We start from the raw sequence: 12,637 nt of genomic DNA, 5'->3' as shown, positions 1-12,637 counted from the left end.
CCCCACCCGCCAAGAATGCAGAAGCAGTTAAAAACAATACAAACAATTGGAATACAACACATTTAGTACGACTGAGTTTTTGCAGTTTGACTCTATACGCCTGAGCTCCTTCCAAATCGTTCAGCTTCGAAAATGCCATTTCCCTACGACCGTCCGCAACGTTTCTTGACGCACTTCGTTCTGTGCAGCAATAGTCAATCCCCAGGAGTTCCTAGGAACCGACGGCCTTTAACCTAGCGTCAAGACCTACTGTCCAGAAGGAAGTACGCGCGCGGCCCTACGGCCCTCAATACACAATATGTATTTATTTAGCACAATATTTCAGCTGAAGAAGGAAAAAGATACAAGGAAGAAGCTTGATATATGTACAAAACAAGTTTCAATGATACGAATTGTTCAAAGTTGATCAGGGGAAACGAGGATATTGCAGTTATCAGTTTCAGCAAAGCAAGAAAACAATTTTATTTGTCCTTAGTATGAGAACGCAAAAAATATCGATGTTTCCCGGGACGTGTCTGCTCGTCAAACAAAGGATCCGTTGAAGAGACAGCGTCCTGCTGATCAGCTTGTTGATTTGGTCTTGAGTCTTTTGCTGACAATGTTCCAACAATGGCTTTCTGCTGCGCTGAGTGTTCACCAACAAGCTGTGCGTCGCTAAAAGGTACAAACGCCGGCAATGTCTCTGCTTCTGTTGACGCAATGCCTTTCCTCACCCACGGGTCTGCCGGCAAAGGAATAGGGACTCGTTTACAATGGGTAGCATGTACCCAATTCTTCCGTCCCTCAAGACGAACGGCAGTCCTCGTGGCCAGGAGCACCTGGTGAGGTCCAACAAAACGGGGGTCCAGATTCTTCTTGCGTGAAAAATTACGGGTGACAACCCAATCACCGGGCTGGAGCTGGTGGCCTGGACCCTCCGTCTGCGTCGGCAAGGCGTCGTAAACCTGTTGATGAATTAACCTCAGTTTAGCAGTCAAGTCATGTAAGTAATCAATCAACATCGGATACTCAAGATCAACGAATATACCTGGCCTAGGAACCCCCCACACATTCGCAGGACGGCCGAACACTATTTCATAGGGACTAAGCCCTATTCGGGAGTGTACAGTCGCCCTAGTTGACAGTAATGCTAGAGGCAAAGCGTCAGGCCACGAAAGTCCAGTCGTAGCCTGAATCTTCGCTAGTTTTAGTTTAAGGGTACCATTGTAACCTTCAACCAATCCAGCTGACTGGGGATGATTGGCGCTATGGAATTTTTGATTAATTCCAAGGCCCTTACACACACTCTTCATCACACTTCCAACAAACTCACTTCCGTTATCTGACCACACGACTCTAGGCATTCCATACCGAGGAAAGTATTCCTTCAGTAGGATTTTCGCAGTAGACAAAGCAGTATTATCTTTGAGGGGATAGGCCTCGATCCATCGGGAGAATGCGCAAACCACAACCAAAACGTATTTCAGGTTATTGCATCGCTCCATATGGATGAAGTCCAATTGAATCACCTCAAAGGGATACGAAGGAGGAGCAAAACTGCCAGGGGGAGTTGGGGTTCCTTTGCCAGGATTGTACATTATACATACCATACAATTCTTCACCAGACGTTCAGCACACTTCGTAATACCATCATTCTTCCACACATCAGCCAACAACTTGCAAATACCTTTCGCGCTAATATGTGCTAACCCATGTGCCATTGTCACAACGGCTAGTACATACGCATCCGGTAACATCCATCTTTTCTGATCCGACAAATCAATCCAGCAACCATTCGCATCCAACCTTCCCGTACTTTCTTTCCACTTCATCTTTTCAGTATCAGTGGCCTCATTCTGAATTGCTTTCACGCTCTCTATAGTATTCTCACACATACTCGACTCTGTAGGCCACCTAACCGAACTCGTCACATACATTCGAGTGCTAAGGTTCCGGGCAGTCTCCTTAGCAATCTCATCTGCAAACGCGTTACCACGACCAACATCATCCGTCACCTTACGATGCGCACTACACTTAACAATTGCAACTTGAGCAGGCAAAGTCAATGCATCCAAAAGATCGTTCACGAGCTGGCCATGCTGTATTTTCGTGCCATGCGACGTGAAGAAACCACGCTCTCGCCACAACCGTCCAAAGCTATGCGCTACACCGAAAGCATACTGACTATCGGTGTACACATTCACACGTTTCCCTTTTGCTAATACACATGCTCTAGTAAGAGCAATCAGCTCTGCAGCTTGGGCAGAATTCTGATTCAATCTCGCAGTCTCAACAACAGTATTCAACGTCACAACAGCATAAGCAGTAGTCACATCACCATTCGGCAATTTAAAACATGACCCATCCACATACAGGGTGCCGTCAGGGTCTTCCAATGGGGTGTTTTTAAGGTCCACTCGACCTTTTGTTTCCTCCTCTGTACGCAAGTAGCAGTCATGTTCTGCTACTTCATCTGACTCTGCACTAATTGGTAACAAAGTTGCCGGATTTAGGACATTACAGCGTTTTATCTGAATATGGCTTGCCAAGAGCGTCAATTCGTACCCAGACAACCTTGCACTCGTCAAGTGCTGAGTTTTCGTTCGATTCAAAAGAGTATCGACTGCATGCGGAACCATCACCGTAAGCATATTATCCATGACCAGTCCTGCTGATTGTCGGATGGAGACCGCAGCTGCCGCAGTTGCTCTCAAACAACTCGGCAATGCTCTAGCTACTGGGTCTAAGGTCGAGGAAAAATATGCACATGGACGTTGCTTACCACCAAAAGGTTGCGTTAAGACACTCAACGCACAACCTTCCCTCTCGTGAACATATAACGTGAACGGCTTGCTGTAATCAGGGGTACCTAACACAGGAGCCGAACACAATGAATCACGTAATTCAGAAAAACTTTTCTGACATTCCTCCGTCCATGGTAAAGGAGTTGAAACATCCTTGCACGTAAGAGCCACCAATGGTTTCGCTAGCAATGAAAAATTTGGAATCCACTGCCTGCAGTACGACGTGATACCTAGAAAGGCACGCACATCTCTTTGGGTTTGTGGCACAGCCATTCGCGCAATCGCTGCAATTCTCTCTGGGGTCAATCTCCTTCCCTCCTTTGACAATAAGTGACCTAGGTAGGTTACTTCTTGACAACAATATTGGAGTTTAGAAGGTGACACCTTGTGATTTAACTCACAGAGATGTTGCAGCAACGATACCGTAGCAATTTTGCAGATGTCCTGAGTATCGGCAGCCACCAATAAGTCGTCGACGTATTGGATTAAAGCCGCACCAACCGGCAACCTAAACGCATCCAGTTGACCCTTCAAAGCTTGACTGTAAATCGATGGACTTTCACAGTAGCCTTGAGGAGCGCGTTTGAACCGGAAGCTACGTCCACCAAGAGAGAAACCGAAAAGGTCCCTGCTTTCTTCGGCAATCGGGATGCTGAAAAACGCATTTTTCAAATCAATCACCGAAAACCATGAAGCAGTAGCTGGAATCAGAGTCAGTAGCGCCGTGATGTCAGGCACAACAGGGAATTGAGGAACCACAATTTTATTTACCTCCCGTAAATCGATAACAAAACGATAAACAGGCGGTTTGGTAGGATCAGTACGTTTAAGAATGGGCAGTACAGGGCTGTTGCACACGTTTCCCCGAGTCTCCTCAATAACATCTTTCTCGATCAAATCATAGATGATCGCTAACAAAGCTCGTTCACCATCAAGGGAGATACGGTACTGGGGAATACGTGGCAATCGCACATTCGATTTCAACTGAACAACATAAGGGGAGATATCAAGTAGGCCCACATCGTTTGGACCCGTCGCCCACAAAGACGCAGGAAGAGAATCCAATTCCGGTGGAAGCTTATCGAGGGACAAATACATGGGAGAGACTACTTTCTCTCCGAACGTAAGCTTTACACCCGCAGGAGAACAATACAAAGTTGCATACAAACGTTTAAGCAAATCCAGACCCAAAAGATTTTCGCCACAACCAGTGGTTAAAATCAATGGAGCTTCGAGCTCACGAGGCCCAATTTTAAGGGGCAAAGGGCGCGAAACTGGATTGCTAACGGGGGCGCCAGAGAATCCAACGGAAACATTTGTTAAGCCAGACAAAGGTGCGCCAGGGAGTTTCGAATGCATGATAGAACTTTTCGCTGCACCAGTGTCCAACAGAAAAGGCTCAACGACGCCCGATGTAGCAACTGCGACGTAAGGCCCTCTCTGATCAACCGGAACTGATACCACTCCCTCTCCTTGTCTTCGGCTGTCCTAGTAATTACTGTCGTCAGTTCCCTGATCGACGTAATAATCGTCTACATTGTACTGCGCAGATCGTCCTTGCGATGATCCACGTTGATCGAAACAATTATTAGAATTTGATGAGTTGTCAGAGCGGTCGTTCTGAGCACCACGACCTCTACCACGTGATGCATTCTGTGAACCACCACGGCCTCCTCTAGACGAATTACCACTATTACGATCATTTAAAGCAGGACAATCAAATTTAATGTGTCCCTCCTGTCTACAATAAGCACATTGATTGTACCCTAATGAAGATCTGTTGAAAGAGGAATCATTACGCGACTGCGATCGATTCGATTGCGACTGTGATCTATTCTGCTGAGAAGCATTCTGATTAGAACGCGGCGGATATGCTTGTTGCAACAACACTTTAGTTTTCAGCTCTTTAGTCTTTTTATCAGCACGGTCAGTTTCCTCTTTTTCTCTATTTTCGTAATATTGTGCCGTAGCCAGAATCTGAGCTGAGGTAGAAACGGCCCACGCACTTTCTGAATTCTTCAATTTACTACACAAGTCGGGCAATAAGTTCGATACAAATTTATCCACAAACAGCCTTTGTCCACCCTCAGTACCCATATCCTGTCCACTATGATCAACGAATGTTTCCTCAAACCTCGTAAAGAAGTCTGAAACACTCTCATCTTTCTTTTGCTTACAGGCTGACAACTTGTCCCAATTTACCCTCATAGCTGGCATAAGCGTTTTCATTAAAGTAATGATTCGCTGGGGAAGAAGTTCAATCAATTGATCGGGTTTAGTAGCAGCCGCTTGTCCAGCGTCTGCCGCGGTAATAGCAGCCCAGTCACCACCTAATTCATTTGTGTGATCTTGGTGACGAATCTTGGCCCATACCGGTTGCGGTACGACATTGCCAAACAACATGTCGATATCGGCAAGATTCATTACCGTAGCATCTACGAGCTGCGATAATTCCTTATAATACCCAGCAGGATTTTTGCGAGGATCGGGCAAAGTTTGTTTCACCTGAAGCACTTCCGATCGTTTCCATGGGAGGTGTATCCACACTCTCTGGAAATGTGCCGCTACTGGGTTATTAACATCAGTATTATCAGCAGGTACCCAAACCGGCGGAACTTCACGCATAGGATATTGGCCAGACTCAGCTTGTTGGCGTTCAAGATCCTCTACAAACAGTGCGTGAGGAATGGGAGCGAGGCGGAAAGACAGCAACTGCTCAATAGCACGTCGGACATTAGTATCGACTATCAGTCCAGTTGCGAACTGAAGCCGAAGATTAGACAGGGCGGTCAGCACCTCGTCAGGCGCAACTGCCGCTATCTGATCATGTAGGAGTTTACACATTTCGTCAAACACATATCTCTGAGTCGGTATGTTGAATTGACTAAATGTTTCAAGAACAACACGGGGTGGATTTCTCTGCGGATTGTCCATCCAACTCATCGCCATATTGTATAGCGCAGCGCGTTCCCTATTACCAGGAAGCTGACTACGCCTCTGCGGTGGGCCATCAGAACCAGCGGACCCAAAAACAGGTCCGAGCGACTGAAAGAAGCTAGCCGCAATGGGAGAATTACGGTTACGAGTAGAGGGACAAGAATAAGACACAGGACTAACAAGAGAAGGAGTAGAAACGTTGGCAACAACAGGGGTTAACAACACAGGAGCAGTAGCGTGAGTAGGAGTATGTGGAAGCGGAGGAGCAGTAGGAATAGAAACAGGCACAGGAGCAGGAACAGTCGGAAGAGCGGGTGCAAGTTGAGGAACAGGCGGAGGAATGACAGGTGGGAGAACAGGTACGGCAGGGACCACAGGAGCTGCGGTACCCTGTACGTACGGAGGTGGCGACTTCATAAGATAGGACATTAAAGGATCCTCAACTGCCTCTTCCTTCTTATCCGACTCCGTAGGCAGAGCAGGATAGCATTTATCTATGGTCATACGTTGTAGCCTCTCAAACACTTCCTTATCCTTATCCTCCTTATCACGCTGAAACTGCTCAGCTTTCTTCACAATAGTAGCAACATTATCTCGCTCACTACGTTTATTCTGTCTGATCTCTTTCTGTCGGGCTTCTTTGCGCCACAACCGAAAGGCATCAAACATGGCCGGCCTAGATTTACGTTCGAACAACTTAATTTCCAAATTATCTAAGATCGACGCTTCGAAGCTACCATGAGGTGGCCAACGAAGATCGCCGTCTTTCTTTGTATATTTTATCCAATAATCATTAAAAGCAATCGGGCCTAGCCCATGTTTGCTATATAAGTCATAAGTAGGAGTTCCTACCGGAGGTATCGGACACGAGTCCTCCAGCAGGGAATCCGCACCACAAGGTCTAAAGCAACTGAACAAAGTACTGCGACCAGGCATCTTGCACACTAGCCGAGTTTCACAAACTTCAAGGGTTACGGGATTTACCAAGTCCCAGCAAGAACAAAACCCTCGGTCTTTGGCGGCTGCAGTCGTCAAACAAATACAACAACAAAGTACGCTAGCAAAGTGTCACCGACAAAAACACTCACACAGCGTGTACAACAAAAACAAACACTAGTGTTTACAACAAAGACACTCGCAAAAGTGTCTACAACAAAAACACTCGCTAAAGTGTTTACAACCAAGGATTCTGGGAGCGACCCACAAATACTTAACTCAAAGATCAATGGCGTCCTCAGGAAGGCCCGTCTATCGTCTCGCTATACCAAGGTCTACGCCAGGCGCCAAAACAGGTCTACAGTCAGGGCAGCAGTCCGTCGCAGCCGTTAGGAGGCGGGAATCTTCGCGGGAAAAGTCTTCGGGCCACTTATTTCGACAACAGGATCGATGAAGCGGGGTGCACCTTCCCTCGGAGATTTCACACGAAGTTCCTCACGATCGTCGGGCTTGGACCGGTACCACTGATGCAGCCCCACGTTGGGCGCCAACTGAAGGACTGGGTTCTTTTGGACCCAGCGGTGCCAGGGCACAACACCTGAAACCTTCGTGGGTAACCTGCTCCGGCGTACAAGTCACAGAGACACGGGACACTTCCTTCGGCGTCAAAGAGTCAAGGTTTATTTACTGCAGGGAACACAGAAGTCACGACAAGTACACCACGTGCAACTTGGGGAGACTGCTTCAAATTGGTTTTGTGGATCGCTCCTTTTATACAGTTTTTACCCATAGGCTAACATTGAACACAAAGGTTTACAACTCAGTTCCCACATCTAGCTCCCAGAGGGGTCGCTTTGGTCGCTTTGAAACATACAAGGTCCGGAACATAAGTGCGGAAACATTTGGCGGTTCCCAACTGTAAAAACCCATCTTCCCACCATTAGCAAATTCCAATCAGCAGTAAAGTGGATCGAAACAGGAACGAAGACAGGTGCAGAGGAAGACGGAGACAGTGGGGAGATCGGAAAGGGTGTAAAAGGGGAGGTGCCGGGAAGCACGAGATACAGGCATCAAAGGGACGTGCCTAATGAGATGCACGGCTGAGACAATAAGCCCGTGCGGCAAGATGAGCCTCGAGCGGCGCCACCTGCCTTACAGTAGCAACCCCCTCGTCATAAAGACACTTTCAAAGGACATGTGTCTTCCGCAAATATCTTGGGAGTCCCAGGGTCGCGAAGCGGACAGCGTCCGTTCGCTGACTACTTGAGGGCAAGAGACAAAATGGATGCCGTATCTAAGATGGAACCCGTGGGTACAGATGAGAAGCCCACGTAACAAACGAACGGTTTAAGTTAGCACAGCGAAACTGCGCACACTTACTAAACTCGTCATTTGCGGTTCATAGATACTAGACTCGACCATATTCGTGCGAGTCGAAAACACCACTTACAATTGTCACGGAACCTCAATGGGATGGGTGACTGCGTCATCATACGCAGGATTCCTGGGTCCTCCATATGTCCGGTAAAGTGTTTAGAGGATTACCTAGCACGAAGGGTGGCATCATGGGGGGGGACTTTGTTAAGACACGCTGACGCCACCCCACTGACGAAATTTCAGTTTCAGCGGGTGCTTGCGATGTCAATTGCCGCTGCGGGCTTGAACCCGGGCGAATTTGGGACCCATTCCTTTCGGATAGGGGCTGCTACGGAAGCTACAGCCAGGGGTCTTAATGTGGAGCAAGTGAAACGAGTGGGGCGTTGGTCCTCCAATTGTTATAAAAGATACGTGCGGTTGCACATGTTGTGAAGCTGTAATAATGTACTCACGCTTCTTGTTTTTGTTTGGTTTTCAGTTACGCAAGCCTACGAGGCGGGGCGGACTATGCAGTCGACCCTACACCGGGCCAGCGGTCAGACATCACCGGCTGTGAAAAAGGAGGTGTGGGTCGTGGGCCACTCATACGTGAGGCGTGCCGCAGACGTATTCAAAGCAGGTGACATGATTCACGTAGCTGGGGAATACGGGTACAGGATGTCCTTCTACGGAAGGGGCGGTCTCTGTATTGACCAGTTTCAAACATTTTTCGAGGGTTTGTTAGGGCGGACAAGGTCACCGCCGTCTATAGTTACAGTGCATGTTGGGGGCAATGATTTGGTCACCATCGGTAGACGACTACTCCTGGAGGCAATGCTTTCCACTGTAAGTTGGTTGGCGAGGAGAGTTCCGGGGTGCACGATTGCATGGTCCCATTTGATTCCACGAAAGGTGTGGCGGGGGGGCTATCTCTATTCCTGCTTTGAACCATTCTGTTAGAAAGCTTAACAATAAAGTGAGTAGGTTGTTCCGTTCCAGGACATTGCATTCTATTTCTCATAGCTGTATTAATGATGACAGTATGTATGTGGGGGATGGTGTGCATTTGTCTTGGGTGGGGAATGAGTTACTCTTAGGAGACTTCTTAGCATGGTTAAAATCGTTGAAACATGACCTTTAGGTAGGAGTTTTGTGGGGGGTCCGGATAGCCGGTCAACTATCCGGCCTGTGGCGGTAAGGTCATGATCGGTGAGCACTAATTGGAAGATCCCTATGAGTGGGCGTCACCCAACACGGATGGGAGCGCTCGGGGGAGGTGGCCTTTGGCCCCTCAACGGGGAGGCGGTCCCTTCTAAGGATGGGTCGCCGAAAGAAGAGGAAAGGCGGTCAAGGCCCCTTCCTGTGTAGGAGGGGTTACAGCCCCCTCCTGGGGAATTTCCCGGGGCCAGTGACATCTGCGACGGCAGATGCGGTAAGTTGTGTGGGGTTGGGGGGAGGTCTACGATACCTTCTAGATACCTCACACGAGTCTTCGAACGACCTTTAACTGGCGTCGAGTTGATAAGTGCCCCCGTCAAGTCAAGGGAAATTGGTAGTAGTTGCATTTGAGTACGCCTCAGTGCTGTCGCCCCTCCCAAGTGGGGGGGGTATGTCTGGTTAGGGATCTTGACACCGGTTACGACCTTGCCGTTGGCCCTTAAACGTTAGGATGTACAATTTCAATATTTCAAGTAAATGTTTTGTAGGATGTTAGTTCGGCTAGGAGAACCTCTGTATTAGAGAATCTGTTAAGGTTAGCCAAACATCGCAATGTGGTATGAAATTGTACATTAATGTTTAAATGTTTTAATTTTTTGTTTTAATAAATACGGCCGGGAGGGTCACTCCCTCCCACTTCCAAAAACTTCAAGAACTGTTTCCGGTTTCCCTCCTTTTGGGGATTGTGTTGAGAGGGGGTGGCGGGTATCTCAGCCATATGGAAAGGGGCGACCACTCGGTCCCCCCGAACGTATGGCTGAGTGCCTCGATCCCCCCGGGAAGCCATTTTGGGCGGGAGGCGCGTCTCGGCTGGTATGCCCGAAGCGGCGTAGCCGGGGCGCGCTTTTTCCCGCCCTAGAGTGGGCTGGCCTAGACACTGACGCGGCCGGCCACGCCCTCGGGGCAGCCAGGGGCGGGTTTACGCCCGCCCTGAAGATGGATAAAAAGGGACGCAAAACCAGAAGACATCCTCTTGTTCCTGTGCTCTGAAGCTGCACCTCCTCGCTGCACGTGAGCTCGAGACGGAACGAAGAGCCAATTTTGACCCACCCACCAGCCCCTGAGGACAGCCAGTTGTTTTAATAAAATTGATCAATTATTCTATTTCGTTTACAGGTTTTTAGTGTTATGTTGATGTTGAATGTGTAATAAAGATTGGTCTAATTTTACAAGTTTGTGATTAAAGAACGTCGGATTTAAGGTCCATTTATAAACAGGCTTTTTCGGTCATAGTGGCCAATGTAGTTTCGTTTAGTTAGCATTTGTCGTATTTATTTTGGTCGGGCGGTAAGGTCATGATCGGTGAGCACTAATTGGAAGATCCCTATGAGTGGGCGTCACCCAACACGGATGGGAGCGCTCGGGGGAGGTGGCCTTTGGCCCCTCAACGGGGAGGCGGTCCCTTCTAAGGATGGGTCGCCGAAAGAAGAGGAAAGGCGGTCAAGGCCCCTTCCTGTGTAGGAGGGGTTACAGCCCCCTCCTGGGGAATTTCCCGGGGCCAGTGACATCTGCGACGGCAGATGCGGTAAGTTGTGTGGGGTTGGGGGGAGGTCTACGATACCTTCTAGATACCTCACACGAGTCTTCGAACGACCTTTAACTGGCGTCGAGTTGATAAGTGCCCCCGTCAAGTCAAGGGAAATTGGTAGTAGTTGCATTTGAGTACGCCTCAGTGCTGTCGCCCCTCCCAAGTGGGGGGGGTATGTCTGGTTAGGGATCTTGACACCGGTTACGACCTTGCCGTTGGCCCTTAAACGTTAGGATGTACAATTTCAATATTTCAAGTAAATGTTTTGTAGGATGTTAGTTCGGCTAGGAGAACCTCTGTATTAGAGAATCTGTTAAGGTTAGCCAAACATCGCAATGTGGTATGAAATTGTACATTAATGTTTAAATGTTTTAATTTTTTGTTTTAATAAATACGACCGGGAGGGTCACTCCCTCCCACTTCCAAAAACTTCAAGAACTGTTTCCGGTTTCCCTCCTTTTGGGGATTGTGTTGAGAGGGGGTGGCGGGTATCTCAGCCATATGGAAGCCAACAATACAAAATGGCCTCCGCAAACGTGGTCAAGATAAGAAGAAGTTTGTGTAGCTGAGCTAAACGCTAACCCGATCATTGTCAAATTACGACAAATGGTATTGTCTTTTATTGCCGGATGCTGTGAGATTAATGTGGGGGGGGGGCGGGGTGTCTCAGAAGCCCACAGCTAAAATGAGCTGTCAAACATCTTATCAGGCCATGCCGCCTCCATCCCCATAGTTAAGTTTGGAGTGACACCCTTAAATAGTAAAAGTTGAAAGCGATGTATAGTGCCAGCTGGTCTCTACTATTCTTTGTTGTCGTTTTCACGCTATGGGTTGGGCGCAGCCAGAGGTGATAAATAAGCAAGTGGTCCCTCGAGGCCAGCCGGAGCGACCCCCCCCAGACAAGACCACCACATGCCACAGAACCCCTCCACCATGCCAGGCCGCAGCGGCCCAGGCAGCATCTCCCCAGGCACCACCCTCCCCTTGCTGCCCCCACCCCTGAAAGTAATGAATCCACCGCAGGAAAGGAATCGGAACGGGGAAAGGTGCCTCCCGGCCCCCCAGTAGAGAAACCACCCTCCCCTAGCTGCCCCCACCCCAACAAAGAAATACATCCCACTGGGGAAAAAATGCATTCAAATGCAGGCGAAGGAGCTGTCGTGTTCTTATCTAGGACCCTAATTCGATATTCCCGATTTATGCCCTTGTGAGGTTATAATCAATAATGTCCTGACAAAGGCATAAGAATCAGATTCATATTCAGTAATAGCCCATGCAATCCAAAGCACAGCACGGCTACTCCCATCGACTCCTAGAAAGCACAACGCGCTCTTTAAACAAACCAAGCCTCCAGCAGCCCGGGAAACCCCCCCCCTGCTTTTGTTTTGATTTGAACAAGAACTCCTGAAGTCCTGCAAGAACTGTTAGTTCTTCGTGACGTCTTATGTCCAACCTTAAGTCAAACCCGGCACCTTTCAGGTATAAAATACCAACAGTTGCCTTAAGCAAGGACACAGTGGTTTGGAGCAGAGCGGCCATCTACTTGCCTGAGAGCCCAGCTGATGCGAGTGCCCGCGGAAGCGGCCCCTCCTGTTTGACGCACTGAGAGAGACGCTGTCTATTTCTCCAGCCGAGAAAATCCAGCTCCGGTGTTTCCAGCCTACCCTTGCGGATTGCTGGAATATCGAGTCCTGAGGAAAGAGATACCAGACCTCCCACATTCTATTACCAAGGTACGGAGCTGACTAAACCCTTAGGAGAATTCTTGATGCAGATTCTTGGCAAAACTATCTTAATCAACTTAACTTAACATCGCTACTTACTTGTCCCTTCCCACGTATTAGGCTTAGGTGAGGTACACCGGGGTAGGCGTAGTTAG

This window comes from Lissotriton vulgaris, chromosome 11, assembly GCF_964263255.1.
Source record: "Lissotriton vulgaris chromosome 11, aLisVul1.2, whole genome shotgun sequence".
Lineage (NCBI taxonomy): Eukaryota > Metazoa > Chordata > Amphibia > Caudata > Salamandridae > Lissotriton > Lissotriton vulgaris.
The sequence above is the reverse complement of the archived record's forward strand: the minus strand, read 5'-3'. Positions refer to the sequence as shown.